The sequence below is a fragment of the Mauremys mutica genome, chromosome 8 (genome assembly GCF_020497125.1).
Source record: "Mauremys mutica isolate MM-2020 ecotype Southern chromosome 8, ASM2049712v1, whole genome shotgun sequence".
Classification (NCBI taxonomy): domain Eukaryota; kingdom Metazoa; phylum Chordata; order Testudines; family Geoemydidae; genus Mauremys; species Mauremys mutica.
This window is the reverse complement of record NC_059079.1, coordinates 95992019-96010137: the sequence shown is the minus strand read 5'-3', so window position 1 is coordinate 96010137 and position 18119 is coordinate 95992019. Positions and strand designations below refer to the sequence as shown.

The 18119-nt window shown below is 44.1% G+C and overlaps 1 protein-coding gene across 6 annotated transcripts in view; it reads right to left on the bottom strand.

Moving 5' to 3' along the window:
* SHROOM1 (shroom family member 1) overlaps positions 1–18119 on the bottom strand; it is a 71914-nt gene that overhangs the window by 19451 nt on the left and 34344 nt on the right. The window lies entirely within an intron of this gene.

Below are 18119 nucleotides of genomic sequence, written 5' to 3'. Positions count from 1 at the left end.
CACGGCTTTCAGCCTGGGCAGCTACCCCGCTCACCCCACCCTGGTTACAGCCCTGGCTTTAGAGACTATGTACTAGATCCTCAACTTGTGTAAACCAGTGTAACCCTACTGAACCTGAAGTAAATCAACACAGCTCTATTGACATCAGCTGAGACTCTGGCCCTAAATATAATTAATGGGGTATGAGTGAAAATTTTACATTCAGCATATTTCAACCAAATTGTTTTCATAAAGGAGCACAGATAACATATGACCTCTAAGAAGTGGGAAAATCCTGGGATTCTCTCTCTCGTTATATCAGCAATATCCGGTGTATGTTTCATGGAGTACTGGGGCAAGGAAAGGCCTTCATTAGTCACTGTGAAAGAGGGAGTCCAGTGATTTAAGCACAGGCGTGGGAGTCAAGAACTCCTGAGTTCTAATTCTAGTAGCTTAACTTTTAAAAGTAAATGTTAATGTCTGTAAAGTGTGACTGGAATGAAATGTGTGTATTTAAATAGGTTACATAGAAAGAAAATATGTGCGATGCTTGCTTCTAAACATAACTTTTGTGCTCCAGCACCTCTTGAATTCCACTGCGCAGGAATGACATTTTTTAAAATAAAATAATTACTCCTGAAGAGATGAATACTAGATTTCAATCCATTTTTTAGAACCTGATCCATGAATGGCTCCAGGTTCATGCTAATGCTTGGCAACATTATCCAATATTTTCCATGAACTGGTGCGTAACAGGAAATGTACAGGGGGTCATTCCATGCAACACTGAATACAGCAGTTGTTATGATGGCACAAGTCAATTAGTCAACTATTTAGAACAGAAAGTGAAGAATATCTTATTCATTTGAAAACAGAAAATGTAGGGTGACATAATGTAATTACTTGAGCTGGAATTTTGGCAGGATGCTAGGATTATCATCCCAGCTATCACAAAAAGTACCCAGGGGTCTTTTGGATAAAGCAGAGATCCAGACCATTTTACCATTAAAGACTGCACCTGCAAGTGGACAGCTCCCCCAACACCAGGCTTGGACATCAATTCATTACTGACACAAAGGGAAAAGCACCTCCTTCTAAATCACTAATATGTTTTCCTGCTAGTAGCTTGAAGATCTTTTAGGGTATGTCTACACTGCACTAGAAAGGCCTGCGGCATGGTTGGCCTAGGTCAGTTGACTTAGGCTCATGAAACTCAGGCTGCGAGGTTACAAAATTGGAGCCCAAGCTCTGAGACCCTGGGAGGTGGGACAGTCTCAGAGCCCAGGATCTAGCCCAAGTCCAAACATAGACACTGCAATTTAATAGCCCTGCAGCCTGAGCCCTGCAAGCCCGAGTCAGCTGATCCAGGCTCTAAGATTCAGATCCATGAGTTTTTTATAACAGTGCAGACATATCCGTAACCAGGTACTGACCTGGTCTGATGTGGAGTTAGTGAGGGCTGGTGGGATTACAGTGCAAATTGGTCTGACTGCAGGCGTACTTGCCTTATTAACCTTTTAAAATGCGTGTTTGGAGCCTGTAAGCTTGTATGACTTCCTGCATATTGTAGCTTTATAAAACTGAATCTGTTAATATATTTAAGGTATCACTTATCTATATCAGCTGTTTGTTCAGAACTGAGTCTGACGTTACACAAATTTTACGCCGGTGACACTCCAGTGGTGTTATTCCTGATTCTCAGCATACCTGAGAAAAGAACCAGGCTCATTCTCAAATGTACCAAACTATAATACCTCCTAAATCCTTTTCTTTTTGTCCTGCTATGCTTGTTGGTCGAAGATACTATCTGTTAGGAGCTGGTTTTCAGATTAACTGAATAGAATTGTTTTACAGGAAGGAATAATGATTAATCACCTTTATCAGTATAACTGTCACTCTTCTTTCTAAGTAAGTAACTCCAAGCCTGGCTAGCACACAAGCCCCAATCAAATGAATGTCTTTTGTCAGTATCTGGCTTTACATAAAGATTTACTGTACATCTGGTTTGCATGTCTCAAACCCTATTCTGCTGTGTTAATATTTAGTTACATTAGCCACAGAAAAAGACATGGCTATATGAACAAAAGGAAACTAATGCAGATTTCAAGAGGTTCCTGTCATATTTCTAGGTGTATTGATATTTAATGGTACCAGAAACTGCTGACATCCCTAGTGGTAAAAAGTAATTCACCAAAACTCAGCAGTCATCAGACCCTTTGAAAAATGAAGAGTCCAATACTTTTGCACAGATTGTGTCCATTATTTCTGTTCCTCAGGGCTAGTCTTCATTGGAACAGTTACTAGAAGGATCCTAGTAATGCAGTGGGAATGCAACAACAGACTAGAGCTCAAGTTAGCACCACTCATCAACTGCTGATCCAATCGCTCTGTGGGTATGTCTGCCCTTGGCGGAGGAGGGGTACATTCCAGCTGGAGGAGACATACCCACACTACCTTTGGTAGAGCTAGCACCCTAAAAGAGCGTAGCTGCAGTGGTGTGGGCTAGCCACTCCAAGTACATATCCAGGCCCGCTGATGGGGGTGGGGATGCAAAGGGGGCAAATGCCTAGGAGCCCGGGTGACTTAAAAGGGCCTGGGGGGCCCTGGCTGCCGATGCTCCCGTGGTGGCGGCCGCCAGGAGCCCCGAGCCCTTTTAAATCACCCAGGTGGGCCACAGGACTCCTAGGCACGCACGACCACTCCGGGGCTGGGCCCCATGGGCTGGCACGGGGTCGGTCCCACAAGTGAAGGGATGTCCCGGAAGTGATGGGCTCATCAATTCCACCCCAGGCCCCACCCACCTAAGGACGGCCCTGGCCCTGGGGCCCAGAATTCCTGTCGGTGGACCTGTACATACCCATCCAAGATGCTAGGCATGTACTCAGGCAGCCAGTCCAACCTGCCACTCATGCCACCATAGCTACACTCTATACTAGCATGCTAGGTTGATCAGAGCTAGCGGAGGTACGTCTCCCTGAGCTGGAATCTCTGGTAGACTTACCCTGTGCTGCTAACCCAGTCACTCTGTGTAGCTCAAGTGTGGTTTGCAGTGCTAAACTGTGGTTTGAACCTATTGCCTCTTGCCTTGCCTGCTGTGGCAAAATAGAACAACTTTTCTCCATCTTTTTTACGGCAGCCTTTCAAGTATCTGAAGACCGTATCGTTTCCTTGTTAATCTCTTTTCCAAAGTAAAGATACCCAGTCCCTTCAGCCTTTGCTCATATGGCTTACATTCCATCCCTTTGATCATCTTTGTTGCTCACCTCTGGATCCTTTCCAGTTTCTCTACATCCTTTTATACATTGGTAACCAAACTGGACACAGTGCTCCAGCCGAGGCCTAATCAATGCAGAGCATAGATCACCTCCCGTGACTTGCATGCTATGCCTCTGTTAATGCAACCTAATTGCATTTGTTTTTGTTTTTTTGGCAACAGCATCGCATTGCTGACTCATGTTGAGGTTGTGATCAACCACAACTCCCAGATCCTTCTCAGCAGTGCTGCTCCCATGTCAGCTTTCCCCCACTCTATATTTGTGCATTTGGTTTTTCTTCCCTAAGTGTAGCACCTTACATTTGTCTTTGTTGAATTTCATTTTGCTGTCCATAGCCCAGTTCTCCAGTTTATCAAGATCCCTCATATTAAGCATGTTCTTAAGTGTTTTGTGGGTTTGTATTTCTAGGACCCTATCCAAAGTCATCTGAAGTGGTACTGTTTCCATTGACTTCAGTGGGCTTTGGTTCAGGCGTTTAATGAAAAGAGTCAAATTAGGGTCACCGTCAATAATACATTATAGGCCTGTCTTCCGTGCAGTGTATCTCAAGGTAGAACTCAGTTATTGCCCCTAACCTGACTCCAGTCCACACACAAAAATCTCTAGCTCCAGTTCAATAATACTTTAAGCTCTAGCGAGCTGGCCGATCTGGGGAAATGGATTGAAGCTTGAGTGCTGCTAACTCTGGAGCTAGTAATGCTGTGGGAAGGCAGCTACATGGCATATAGGGTGACCAGACAGCAAGTGTGAAAAATTGGGATGGGGTTGGGGAGGTAACAGGAGCCGGTATAAGAAAAAGACCCCAAAATCGGGGCTGTTCCTATAAAATCAGGATATCTGGTCACCCTAACATGGTACAGCTTATTAGCATCAGCTGTTAATCCAACCACTCTGTACAGCTCCCCTGCTATTGCACAGTGTGGCCAGACTCACTCTTGATTTAATGTTAGCTGGGATTGGTTTTAACATTTAGGGGGTTGTGTATGTATTTTTTAAAAACCTTTATCTAGGAAAGGTAGGGTTTTTTTTAAAATGTGCCATTGTCCCAAAAGTCAAGAGGAAAAATGAAGTAGATAAAAGGAGGGGATAGAGTGAGGAGGAGGAGAAGGGAAGCGAAGAGGAAAAGCAAACTGAGCAGAGGAAAAAAGTGAGGAAAACAATGTGATAGAAGGAGAAAAGCAGAGGGTAACTGAAGTGAAGAGGAGGGGGAGATGGAGAAAAAAAAACCAGGCAAACAGATATAGTGGAGTAGACCCAGGAACAGAGAAAAGGTGAAGATACAAAGACAGAGAAAAGCACAGAGCAAGAAAGAAAGGATAGGACAGGGAGAGAAGCCAAGAATGAGATAAACGGGGAGAACAAGAATATGATTAAAAAGAGAAGAAAGGAGGTGGGTTGACAGGAGACAGCTGGAGCATAAAACAGAATAAGTTGTCCCTTCATAATTTCCCTCTAGTCATCCAAAAGGAACACACACAACTGATAATTTTTCCTGGTACCTCTTACAACGCCATACTCAACCAGTCGTAGCAACACTGCATTTCAGTGTCAGAACTGGATATGGTTTTTTACATTCAAAATAAATAAAACTAGAAGGAACTAGATTACTGTTCAGGGACTAACCCTATGATACCAAGACTATCTCCTCTAGGCCATAGTTTGAATCCAGCACAGGTCAGTAATGAGTCAACTTTTGCATATTAGCGTCCATCACAAAAAAAACACCATCAAAATAGGCGTTAATTAACAACATGTTGCTAAGCTCAGCAGAGGCACCATCGAATGAGCGGTGTGTCAGATATGGTCAGGCTCCTCTGATGGCTGCCCACCAGATTGCTCTGAGGGGAATCCCATCTCTGATTTCCCCTGGTATTTTAAACTTCCCTGTGTCTCAGCAGGTTGCACACCGTAACCTCCCTTGGCCTCTCTGGCACGTTACTGATGCATCAACTCTGTTTTGTTTCCTCTTCAAAGAGCCCCTCAACCCACTTGCCTAGGCCTCCAGAAGGAGACACTAGAGAAGGCAAAATGGAGTTTGCAGCTTGGCAAAGCTACACACAGAGAGTTCATAATCTCACACAGAATTCACAAATTACACAGACAGTTTTCCCAAACTGACACTGAGCCATGAAGACTGAACTGTATCAGAGGGGTAGCCGTGTTAGTCTGGATCTGTAAAAGCAGCAAAGAGTCCTGTGGCACCTTATAGACTAACAGACATTTGGGAGCATGAGCTTTCATGGGTGAATACCCACTTGCATCCAACGAAGTGGGTATTCACCCACGAAAGCTCATGCTCCCAAACGTCTGTTAGTCTATAAGGTGCCACAAGACTCTTTGCTGCGAAGACTGAACTGTTCACTCATGCAGTGGCAATCCCTCTAGGACATGGTTAAGGTGCACCAGCAGCTGCTGTCATTCCCTATGCTTTACCTATTCTGAGGCTAAACAGAGGACCCAGCCAATCTAGCACTTTTCACCTGCACTAACTTCACTTTAAATAAATAAAGATACCCAGCCCAAAGCATTATGGGCTGGCTTTGCTCACAGGCTTGAAATATATATTGAGTAAATCATTTCTAATGCAATTACACAACACAAACGAGGGCCAAGGGGTGCAAGAGGAAACACGGGTACGTTGCTTTTTTAAAGACCTCCACAAAGACTCATTGAGAAGCAAGTACTAGTTCATGCCTTGTTTGACGGGTGTAATAAAAGCTGCTCGTTGCTTCAGTTAAGCTTTCATGCCGCTTATCCTCTAGCTCAAAACTATACATCCTGTGAAATCTCTCTTAACTGATAGCAGAGGGACCACCAAAATGAAATGCTGCTAGAGACTCAATCTGTCTTCACAGATTGTGCTGTCAGTAGCAAGATAGACATCATAAAGACAGGCAAATACTTTCAGCACTGGGAGCCTCAGAGCTCCCTTACAAACACTTCAATGCAATGGAAAAAGCAGCAGTAGCAGCTAAGAGTTGACATATAATAAATGTTCTGTACATGAGTGCAACTCTGCCAATTGTTTAAAAACCACCCTATGTTTATAGGACCAAATATGGAGCACCTGACATTTACACAACACTCTGTTATTATTTATGATGCATGGGGATCAAGCATAATGAGCAACCTCTCTGCAAGCAGTTCACTTAAGTAGATAAACCAAACTGGCTAAAGACATTTGGAGCACTTAAACATAACACAGATATTCACACCAGCTAACCCACCTCAGCACAGATCCTCTTGGATGTATTCACAGAAGGTACTAAAGCTTGGCAGAGTCAGAGAGGGCCCATCCAGTGACCTGATTCGGTATTTCCCTTTTAAAACTGCACTTAAACCTGATGATCACAGTGATTTGAATTCGTTACCAAAATAAAAAGAAACCAGATTCTTCGAAAGCTTCAGTGCCAAGCTCCTTAATACTGACCCACTTTCCAAAGAGATTCAAATTGTATCCAAACCCAGGCAAAGTTACAGATGATTTTTTTTTTCAAAAAGGAAGAACTCACCAGAATTTTAATCTACAATCCCCAGTGATGCACAATTCCAGCTGGCAGGGGGAGAAAGATTTCACTGGTGATGCTGCTGTTTGAACAAAAAGCCTCACATTCCTGCCTTGTTTCAAAGACAGTCTTGGTATCATTCACTTTGAGCCAAGGGAGAAGGTGGAGAGCAGCCAAGCAGAGGGGCAGCTACAAGTTAATTTATAAAAGAAACTTGGACTTGCAAGGCACTGTAAACAAATGAACTAGCTTCTGGGAAAGCTACAGAAGAGCAGCAGCACAGAGTGGAAATTTTTGCTGGGTTCTTTGGGGGATAAAATTGTTTTCATGCAAAATAATGCAAAGAAGAAATGGAAACCAAAGTATTAAGTCTGAAAGATCTACTTGACTCTTGGAAGAGCGCTCTCTTTTTTTTTTTTTTTTGAGACAATCCAAACAGACGATTCTGGCCCTGAATAAAGAGGCCACCATGTGAAAATGCCAAGCATAATAGGTTTACTAATGGCAAAACTCCCATTGACTTCAGTGGAGTAGGACTGGGGCCACATTTCAGAAGTTCAGGCAGATAAACACTGGATATCTGGCAAAGAGCAGAGTCCTGGAGCTTTTGAAGCTGCAACAGAAAGACAGAAAGTTTGCTTTGGAATTAGGGGAAGTGATAGCACTGACACAGTAAGGACATAAAATTAGAATCAGAATCTAAGGCATTTACCTTCATACCGATGTTAGCTATACTGTTTACATTTGTTAATTTAGCAGACTAGGAACCTTTCCTACGGTGCTGACAAAGTGCACAGGAGGGGCATGATTTGTAAAGTGCACAATTGTGCTGCACTTCTAGAACCTGCTGCAATACTCTAAAAGATACCTAGTTTGCGTTGCTGTAGTTCTGTTTGAAACTACTCTGGGAGTTGGGCTGCGATGGCCTAGAAGACTTAAGAGTTTGTACTAAGGGCAGTGGAGAGGCCAAAGGGTAGGACACAATGCTGGTAGTGGTCCCTGACAACTACAAAATGTAGGAAACATCTGTGAGATGGGTGCATGCCTATATGAAAATAAGTGTCCGGCAGGTCAAGAGAGAGAGACCAATCTCCTGGATTCAGGAGGGTAACTCAACTCCTGAAGGTAAGTCAGTACTAGGGAGGAATATCTCTCAATACCACTCAGCAAACGTAACTCAGGTTCTTCAGGATCCAAAGGTCTTGTGGGAAAAGGATGATGATGCCTGAATGATACCAGGAAGCCTAGATAGTACTGAGGGGCAGTCTAACCATGCACTCTCCACCCATGGTCTGAAGACAATTTAGCCTTGTTCATAAAAGAGTCCTTGTGCTTCGGAGACACTGAGTCTGGTATTGGTGTCAATGCTGCTCATGGTTGTTTACTGGACGGCTTCTCAGAACCTGGCATGATGTTTTTAGCTTGAATACCTGAGGGGAAAAGACCTCTCTGATAGGTCTTGAAGCCGGGGTCTTGGGCATAACCTGTTAGGAGAGGCTGCAAATTGGTACCAGACGAAGTAGAAGCCTCAGCAGTACCTATGGCGGGACTCAAGGTCTCCTCAAACCCAGTCTAAGAGGGTGGATTTCCCCTTCTCTTGGATTCTCATTCTAGACTATAGGGTCTCTTCTTTTTTGGCAGTCTGGATGATTGTGAAGGCACCCTCTCTCCCCGGGTCTTTGCTTACCACAGCAGGAATGGTCATCGGGTCTCTCTGAAGCCAATGTACAGGAGGGAGACTCAGACCCCACAGTTCTCGGAGAACACTCCATCAACAATAGTTTTAGTCTCCGTTCTCCCTAAGGTTTTGAGGCCTGCTTTTGAAACCTGAGCAGACCTTACACTTGCAGGGAACATGAGTCTCTCCAAGGCAGCAGAGGCAGCTTGAATACCTGAGGGGAAAAGACCTCTCTGATAGGTCTTGAAGCCGGGGTCTTGGGCATAACCTGTTAGGAGAGGCTGCAAATTGAAGCCCAAGATAGAACAAAGGCCAAGACTGGGAAAAATGAAGAAGAACAGAGGAGGCAGCGGCATATTATCGCCTAGATCTAGGGTGGCAAATTTGCTCGCGCCCCCTCCCCAACTCTGCCTCTTCCCCAAATCCCCGGCCCACCTCCTCCCGCAGGCGCACCGCACTGCCCTCCTTCCACTTCCCTCCCAGGCTTGCTGCGCGAAAGCACTGGGAGGGAGGGAGAAGCGAGTAGCGGCGCGCTCAGGGGATAGCGGAGGTGAGCTGGGCCAGCGGGCGCGGGGAGTAACTCTGCGGGGGGGGGGCGGGGGACGGAAGGAACCACTCCCTGTCCCAGCTCACCTCCACCATCCCCTGAGCGCGCCACAACTTCCCTTCTCTCTCCTCTCTCCCAGGCTTGCCGCGGGGGAGCAGAGGTGAGCTGGTGGGGGGGGGGTGGCAATTTTTTGAGGGCCTAGGGGTAGCAAATTTGTTAATCCACCACTAAGGGGAGGGAGGTCAAGATGGAGCACAAAATTGTGCCAAATTAACCACCCCACCCGCCCAAAAAAAGAGAAAAGAAATTACTAAGAAAAAATAAAGAACAATGAGAGAAAAGTCAGCAAGTGGCGTAGCTGGCTATAATGGACAGCACGATGCTCTGTCTCAAGCTGCAGGCAGTTGAGAAGGAACTGAAGCAGTGGAAGATTCCACTTTCCCCTATGTACACTTGTGCTGGAGCACAAGGATGCCTAGACTCATGGACACTGCTGACAAAAATCTCCAGTCAAGAGCGCACAGGCGGTGCCACATCTTGAAGTTGAATACCCATAGGGAGAAAAATTAGAAGAAGAGGCGGCGGCTTCTGGTTTATTCACAAAACTTTGGAAAATACCAGTTTGTTACTCTAGAGGAATTTACAGGTAAGAACATCTGGCTTAAACAAACTAGCCAGCACTGAGTATGGCAATGCACATCTGTGCTATTTGTCTGAAGCCAAACCTTGTCATTTCACATCTTTGAAGTGGCAGGAAAATGAGAAGAGGACCTGGAGTGATGACATAGTGTCCAAATACCACCTCCAAAATGTAGATGTTATGGTAAATGAGACACCTGTTACACTCTTTTCCAAAGTGAAACATAAAGTCAGTCTATAGCATCCAGAGTGGGTCAGGTCTGTGAGAGAGATGTCAGCCCATCTCCCACCCAAAAAAATCAGGGGAATTACTAGAAACATCAATGATTCAAAGTGTATCTAGAACAAGCTTTCTGGAGAGGAACAAGGGGTCTCTGGATATTTTCCTCTCTCTCTTGCCGAGAATCTCTCTGTGTCCATGTTTTCTTTCAGACTATTTGTCCCAATTTTTTATCCCTTTTTAAACATTTCAGTTCATCCCTCATTACTTCTCTCACCTCCATTCTCCTCTCTGTTCCCCTCTTCCCTACATTTTCACTCCCCTCAGGCTTCTAGCCCACTTCCAAGGAGCACAGGTCCCACTGGTCCTCCAAATGCAGCTAATATGATGTGTCTAGGTGACAAAATGAATTTGTAGGGGTCCAGCTGGAGGTGAATTGATGTCCCTTGCAGTCAGTAATTAAGTACTCCACACACTGTGTGCACTATCAAAAATAATTCATCCTGTATATTTAGCATCTAACTGCATTTCAGCTAGGTCCGACTCCAGCACCATAAACAGTGGAACCTTATTACATTTGCTCCTAGGTGATCAGTGGGAGTAAACTCACATAATAAGTGCTGTAAGACTGAGCCTTATTTAGTGAAGTCATTTTTTTCCCTACTGACTAGCTCCATTCTGGACCCAGTCCTGCCGCCGTAATTAATATGAGTACTCCTCTTGACTCACATAAACAATGGCTGCAGCTAGGCTCAGGCCCCAGTCTAGGCAGAGGCTTGCATGAACCAGAATAGCAACCTACACAGTATGATGCACTGATACACATGGGCTTTTCATTCCTCTTCACTGCACGCTGAGTTACAATATATGAGAATTTACTCTAAACAGATTGTAAATCTCTTGCTCAATGGAGTAAAATCAATCACATCTGAATGAAAGAAATATTTCTAGTGGTTGAGACAGGGAAAGTTGAGGAACTGTTTGCCCCATCTCCAGAGTGTATAGCTTGGGGTGGGTTTTTTTGCCTGTATGTGCAAAACTGTCCATATATGTACATGTGGACTTCTTTAAACATATGAGAGTCTTTGGCAAGCTTAGTTTTATCATTCAAGTTGAAAGTATAGGAGAAGTGACTTACTCAACAGTCAGCGACATGTTCCATAGGCACTGATTCCTTGGGTGCTCTAGGGCTGGAGCACCACAGGAAAAAAAAAAAAAAGGATACTCAGCACCCTCCAGCCGCAGCTCATCAGCAACGCTGTCAAACAGCTCATCGGCGGCTGGGGGAGGGGTTTGGGGAGTGCAGAAAGCAGCAAGCTGGAGGGGGCCTCAGGGAGGGGATGGAGCTGGAGCGGAAAGAGGTGGAGCGAGGGCAGAGCCTGGGGGTAGGGGGTGGAGTGGGGATGGGACCTCTGGGGAGGGTCGGGGAGGAACACCCCTGGGGAAAAGAAAAACTCAGTGGCTATGGCCTGTTCATCTTGTATTGTGTATGCAGAGGAAAACTGACCTATTTTAGGGCCCAGTCCTGCACACTGCTTGAGAACTGAGTGTTCTCAGGTCCCACTGAAGTCAAGGGCTCTTCCAACAATCAAGCCCAATAGCAATAAAACTTCTGAAATCTCATGTGGCTGCTCAGGTTTGGCTTTCATTAGCTAGAAGCAGGTGGCAAACCATGAATGTTTTAATGGACTCTGTAACCCCACTTGATGAATATCTTTCAGCCACACCTTTTTCCCTTCTAGCAATTAAATATTTAATATTTTCAACTTTAATCTAGTATTTCATTAATTAATAAAATGCACGTTTCCACCTAGTGTGTTTTACAAAGTAGGAAGTAGCAGCACTTGGAAATGAGAGCGTTTGTCCCAATCAATGAGTAACCAATCCAACCCAGCAGCTACATTATATAAACTCTAATCCCTGACATATTTGGCCTTCTCTGTCTGTGCAATCTTATTGACTTTAAAACACAGCTGTGTCAATCCCAATATAAAAAAAAACCCAAACTGCAGTTTAATACACTTAAACCTAGTGGGAAAAAAAAACATTGCAGACAATGAGCATGATTCTCCTTGGCTTCAGTGGCATTGCACCTAATTCCCACGATTGTGAGTGAGAAGAGACTCAGGCCCAGTAGTCCCAGAAATGATTACAACAGGCTCATTGTAACATTTTTGAACCCACCCAGACACCCATCCCTCATTTACTGCAATACAAAACTGAGTAGCATTCAAGAAAAGTTCCAATGTTTCTTTGTGGTGTTTCAGCATAAATGAATTTGAAAGAAAAAGTAGGTTTTCTTTTCCTCTAAGAGCACACACAATCTGTTGGGGTCTGATCCTGAGAGCCCTCAACTCCCCCTGGGAAGTCAATAGAGGTCGGGGCAACTACCACCTTGCAGGAGGCTCTCAACACCAGGTAGTATTGGAATCGTGGTTAGCATAATGCTTCTGCCTTCTAAAATACAGGCCTGATTCCGCAGACTCACAACGCTGGGCCTTTTTACAGACTTCTTCATCAGGAGCTGAGGGGCCTCAGAACTTCTTTAGAGACACCTGCAGCTCCTATGGAGTTCAGTGTGAGTTGCAGATGCTCAGCCCTTAAGTAAGGATTTTGCTCTCAAATGGCTTCACTGTTGTCTTCACTGAGCTTGAGGTTTAATAGCACAAAAGGCCATATGGTCAGCATCAGCGAAAGCAATCAGGACATATGGGGGAATTATTCTAAAACTCTGAAAATGGAAATCCCAACAAATTGTCCATTCTGGGAGGGGCTTAGTGGCCAGGCAGAAGTAGCACAGGACATTAGATACCAAACAGATGGAGCCCGGTGATCCATGGGAAATCCTGCCCCTTATGTAGCAGATTTAGGATCATCCCTGCAGCATAACTTCCCCATCCATCCCACTCTCCAGTTCCTCTGCCTCCAACAGCATGGCTTACCACTGATTCATACTGCTATTGCCCCCCCTCCCCCCGCGTTGTGTACTTCCACTCCTTTTGAAGGAATAAACTTAATGGAGTGGAAATTATTGATGCTCTGAGCAGCATTAGTGTTAGTGAACTTATCCATCTGAAAATACAAAGTTTCCTCAGGGCATCAAGAGACCATCTCAAGCAGCTGCTACCCTCAAGCCAAGCACAGCTCCTAACCCCAACAATTTTCACGGTGTTCCTCCAAAACAACCACTGAGATCTCAGGAAAAGTGGGGAGGATGTAGTGCAGCCTTCTGCAAATTCCAGCTCTGTTTTACTAGGTTTTCTGGTCCTTTGCTCTCCTGTTCTCTCCATAGTGGACAGCACGAGGAAGCACACAGCCCATAAAGTATTTGCTGCAAAACTAATCGTATGGTTTTATCTCAGTTACCAAATATTGCCCTAAACTCACATAGCATGAGTTTTTGAATATTACAGAAACTGAACTACATAGATACCCAAACCATAATGATTAAAGAATCCATCACACACACAATGCGGTAACTGAGACACTGCTCAAACACAGTAAGTTTGTTTTATGCTACTGTATTCATTAAAGAGTAAATGGCTTACAATAAGCAGAACAGAAAATGATCACATCCAATTCTTCCCTTTGTTTTTGTCACTAACTACGTACGCGGTGTCTGAGAGAATTACATGAGAGGGGAGGCATGTGGAGGAGGTAGTTCATAGCAACTCAAGTTTACTAATCTGATTTTCTGCCCTGACTGCCACATTTGAAGTTAAAATTATAAATCGCCATCTTCAAGCATGTGAATACACAGTGTCGGCCAAGAACAATGCATCCTGACAGTCTGCAAGTAAAGTGCATTATATTTGCAAAATCCTTCCCTGCCCCAAATGGTTTCCTATTTGAAGTAGAACTGCAGAGTAACAGACAGATTTCATTGTTCAACCAGCAAGACAAACATAATCAGGTTAAAAATTAGCGAATGCTAGACAGTTAAAAAAGCTGCCTCAATAACCTTCAGCACAATCCACAAAGCCAGCCCCATGTTCGACAGCCAGTCTTTGATGAACAGCATTTTTTATTACCCTAATTTATTACTTGCATCCGAAGAAGTGGGTATTCACCCACGAAAGCTCATGCTGCAAAACGTCTGTTAGTCTATAAGGTGCCACAGGATTCTTTGCTGCTTCTACAGAACCAGACTAACACGGCTACCCCTCTGATACTCTAATTTATTAAACATTGTTGCGTGGTTGAAAGGTGCTATATAAATATCAGTCGTTATCCTTAAGAAATGTACACTAGAGAGGATAGCAGTGGATTTGGATTCAGGACTCCTGGGTCCTATCATAGCTCTCGTCCTCCTATATGTACTGTATATCTGCTGGTCTTTAGGGAGCTTTATAGTGGTAAATTTCATATTCACACCTGAACATTTTATTATATATTGTTCACGTCTTTCAACACCAGAAAAGTTATCCTCTAAACAAGTGTCCATCACTCGATGATAGATCACTGTTGGGGAAAGAAACACCATTGGAATGGCTGGATGATCTTGGCAGGGATTCAGAATTAATATCTCAATTGTCATTTCTCATATCCAGGTTGAAATTATTGTGACAGACACTGTCCATGTGTCAGAAGAAAGAGGGAAGGGGGATGGCTTGCACATTATTCATGCTATAACTCCTCATCCTGGGGTATCAATCCCATAGCTCTATGATCATCTTCTTCCCCCCACTGAGAAACAGAATAATAATCACAATTAAAGGAAGCACTGCAGGCTGTTCCGAGAGATCTGGATGTACATATCTGTAGAAACCAGTTCGAGAAAGAGAGAGAGGCTGTGGGGGTAGGGTGGAAAAGAGAATGGTTTGGTGAACTGTAAACAGCTATGCTTACACTAAAAAAAATAAAATAAAGTACTACAGTATTTAAGAGTAATGACAGACAACACCAATATGCTAAGCTAAAATGGAAAGACAGTTTCTCGCTGTTTTGAAAAGAATCCTTTGTAGATAATGGAATTCACCCTTGAAGCTAAGCCTATAGGAAGGAATTTTTAACAATTCTTTCAGCTCCTCCAAACAATCTAGTAATCAACATTACATTAGTGAAGAGTCCCTACTTGTCCCGGACAAAATTCAATGTCACTGCTGAACGAAGGCACATATCCTGCAAACACTTAAACATATGCAAAACTTTATTCACATGAGAACTCCTACAGGGGTCAATCTGTTTGCAGGATCAGGACCTAAAACTGTAGTGTGATTCGGTAACCCATATTTTGAGAAAGGGCTCTTGGGATGAGATCCACTTGTAAAGCAACATAGAAATTAGTTTCTTGTTTATCAATATGATCTGATGTAAATCCAGTGTAGGTTCTCAATTGATGTAACAGGTTTTACTCTTGGGGCAATTCTGTGACACTGCACAATGCAGCATTTTGAAGAAATTAACATTGTGCGCGCAGAATTTTCTTTCCCCCACAGAAATGGGCTGCAGTGCTGCTAGCCACCACTAGGGGCCACTGGACTGGTTAGAATCCAGGTTGCGCATAGAAGACACTGCTGGGGGGCTGGGTAGGGAGCTAGAGGGTTCATGGCAGCTACATTTCCCAGCATGCCCAGAGGGAAGGAGAGGGCACATGCAGGAAACGCCATGCAAGCCTGGGACTGAGCATCAGGTTGTTTCTCCCTCTGGATCCTGGGCTCGGGGGGAAGGGCTATGGGTGTCTGGGCAAGGGGGGGCCCTCAGCTGAGCTCTGGGTGGGGGTTCAGGTGTATTGGCTGGGGGGGCTCCAGGTGGGCTCTGGGGAGGAGGGGTTGCAGGTGTCTGGCCCCCCAGCTGGGCTTGGGGTGGGGGAGGAGATAGGGGGCAGAGAAAGAGGAAGTGGGTTGTCATTGGAGTTTCTTTAACTTTCTACTCCTGGGGGGAATTTTTGTGTGTGTCTGTATTACAGACATACTTGCCGGTATTTTGAAATAAATGACCAAAATATTTGCAACTGGCATGATTATGTAATGTTATTTTGACAAATAAAATTTGCAGAATTTTTAAGTATTGTGTGCAGAATTTTTAATTTTTTTGGCGCAGAATGCCCCTGGGAGTAAGGTTTACACCAGCTAAGAATCCGGCTCTTCATGTTACAGTTGAGGAATGTACTGAAAGATAACACATATTAACCAGGCAAGTTGCTCCAGGTGGAGCAGTGGTTTAGGGGAAGGGAAATCAGCTGTTCCAAGCCTGGTTAAGTTTAGGGGTTGGTAGCTACTGTATAATCAAAGTGTAAAAGCCTTTACAAAGGCTGCCATAAAGTCAGCCTGTATATTGTAGCCAAAAGTCTACCTTAGTTATTCTCTGGTCATTATAAAGACTCTGTGCTTGATTCTTCCCTCACATTGATGTCAATCTGCAGTAATTCCCTGAAGCAAGTGGAGCTACACAGGAGTCAAAGCAGTATAAGTGAGAGGACAGTCAGGTGCACTGTTTCCCATGGAGAGGGACGTCAGAGGGAATAAATAATTGTTCAAGACCAAGATTTATAGGTAAATCTGTTTGCAGTCACTGAGCAAAAGAATATTGCAAGTTTCAGCTTATTTCATTGGTGTTTGGTAAATGTTTCCCCTCATACTCATGCAGGTTTGCTGTGGCATGAAGGTACAATGTTATTGGTTAAAGTTAGGGAAAGGTACAGCATGTCATGGATTCTCAGCCCTTTCTCAGACTGCAAACTCTCTGGGGCAGGGATTGTCTTTTTGTTCTGACATTGTCCACCGCCTCACGCAGTGGAGTCCTGGTCCATGACTGGCAGTATCGCACTACAAATAATATATAAATACATGAACAAAAAATAAAGGATGTTGAGGGATAAGTTTGCCTCTTTAAAACCAGCTCCTGGGAATAAGAGAAGAAAGAAAAATTTTCCTATTCATCTGCATAAAGTCACAATGTGCAACAGACCTCAGAAGAATGTGAGCGATAAGCGCGTGAAACACAAAGCAAACACTGTTACTAACCTGCCCACATTGTGTCATATACACGATTGTGAATGACCCATTCCTTATCAAGGGACAAATACCCAGGGTAAATATTAGACCAAATTCTTCAGATTCCATTCAGTTGCACAGTCTGCAGCAATAGGTCCGTGTGTCTTACAGACAGAGGCGCGTTAAATACAGTCACCAGTCACAGGACAAAAATCACCATCACAGTTGATACTAGCTGACAATCTTATTGGAAATCTCAGCCAAGAGGCCAAGGATTGAATGTGCTCAGGAGCCTTCGCTATCACAGACTGCCGGTGCAAATCATTTGTATGCCAATTTAGATTCAGCTTCTCTGAAAATCATGACACAATCTTGTTGCCTCTTAGTTTCCACTTCTGTAAAAAGGAGATAAAATATCTAAATGTTGCTGTTGCTATGGGGGAGAGGGATAGCTCAGTGGTTTGAGCATTGGCCTGCTAAACCCAGGGTTGTGAGTTCAATCCTTGAGGAGGCCACTTAGGGATCTGGGGCAAAAAATTGGTCCTGCTAGTGAAGGCAGGGGGCTGGACTCGATAACCTTTCAAGGTCCCTTCCAGTTCTAGGAGATTGGTATATCTCCAATTATTACCTTGTTATAATCAAGGATTTGAACCTCCATGGCCTTCAATTTCATCAGCAGCAAATTGATCTAAAAATTAGAGGTAACATAAGAAAGTACAGATAATGATTACACCTACTCTGGAAATGTATATATGTCCCTTGCCAATTATCCATATCTGACATGCAACATTGTCATCCAAAGATATTATACAGTACATCTGGCAGTTAGTGAGATTTCCAAACCTATGTTACAGTTAATTACCTATAAGCTACTGTCAAGGATGAAGATATCAAAAGCTGAGGTGAAACATTGCTAGGTTGTAACATACCAGCAGAGGTGGAAATTCACCCATCTGCAGAGAGCCAATAGAAGGCCTATGCACCACTTATGTTCCCATAATAGGGCCTCTGTGGGACTTGGAGCGGTGCACACACCTTGTGTGGGGCTTCTTCAAAGGGGTGAATTTCACCCCATGGTGTGCAGGAACAAAGGTATTGCAAATCTGCTGCCTTCACTGCACTCTCTGAAGTCTTGCAAATGTCTTGTCTTTTTCCAAACTGCTCAAGAGCAATGACTGATGTCCAGATCACTTCTACTTTTTAGGCCAAATCTTGGCTACCCTTATTCAAGCAAGATTCTCACAGACTTCAGAGGGAATGGTGCCTGAGCAGTGATGCTAGGATGTCCTTTGGGCAGCTTCTTATCTTCCATAACTTGATGACTACCTGCTGGATAAAGA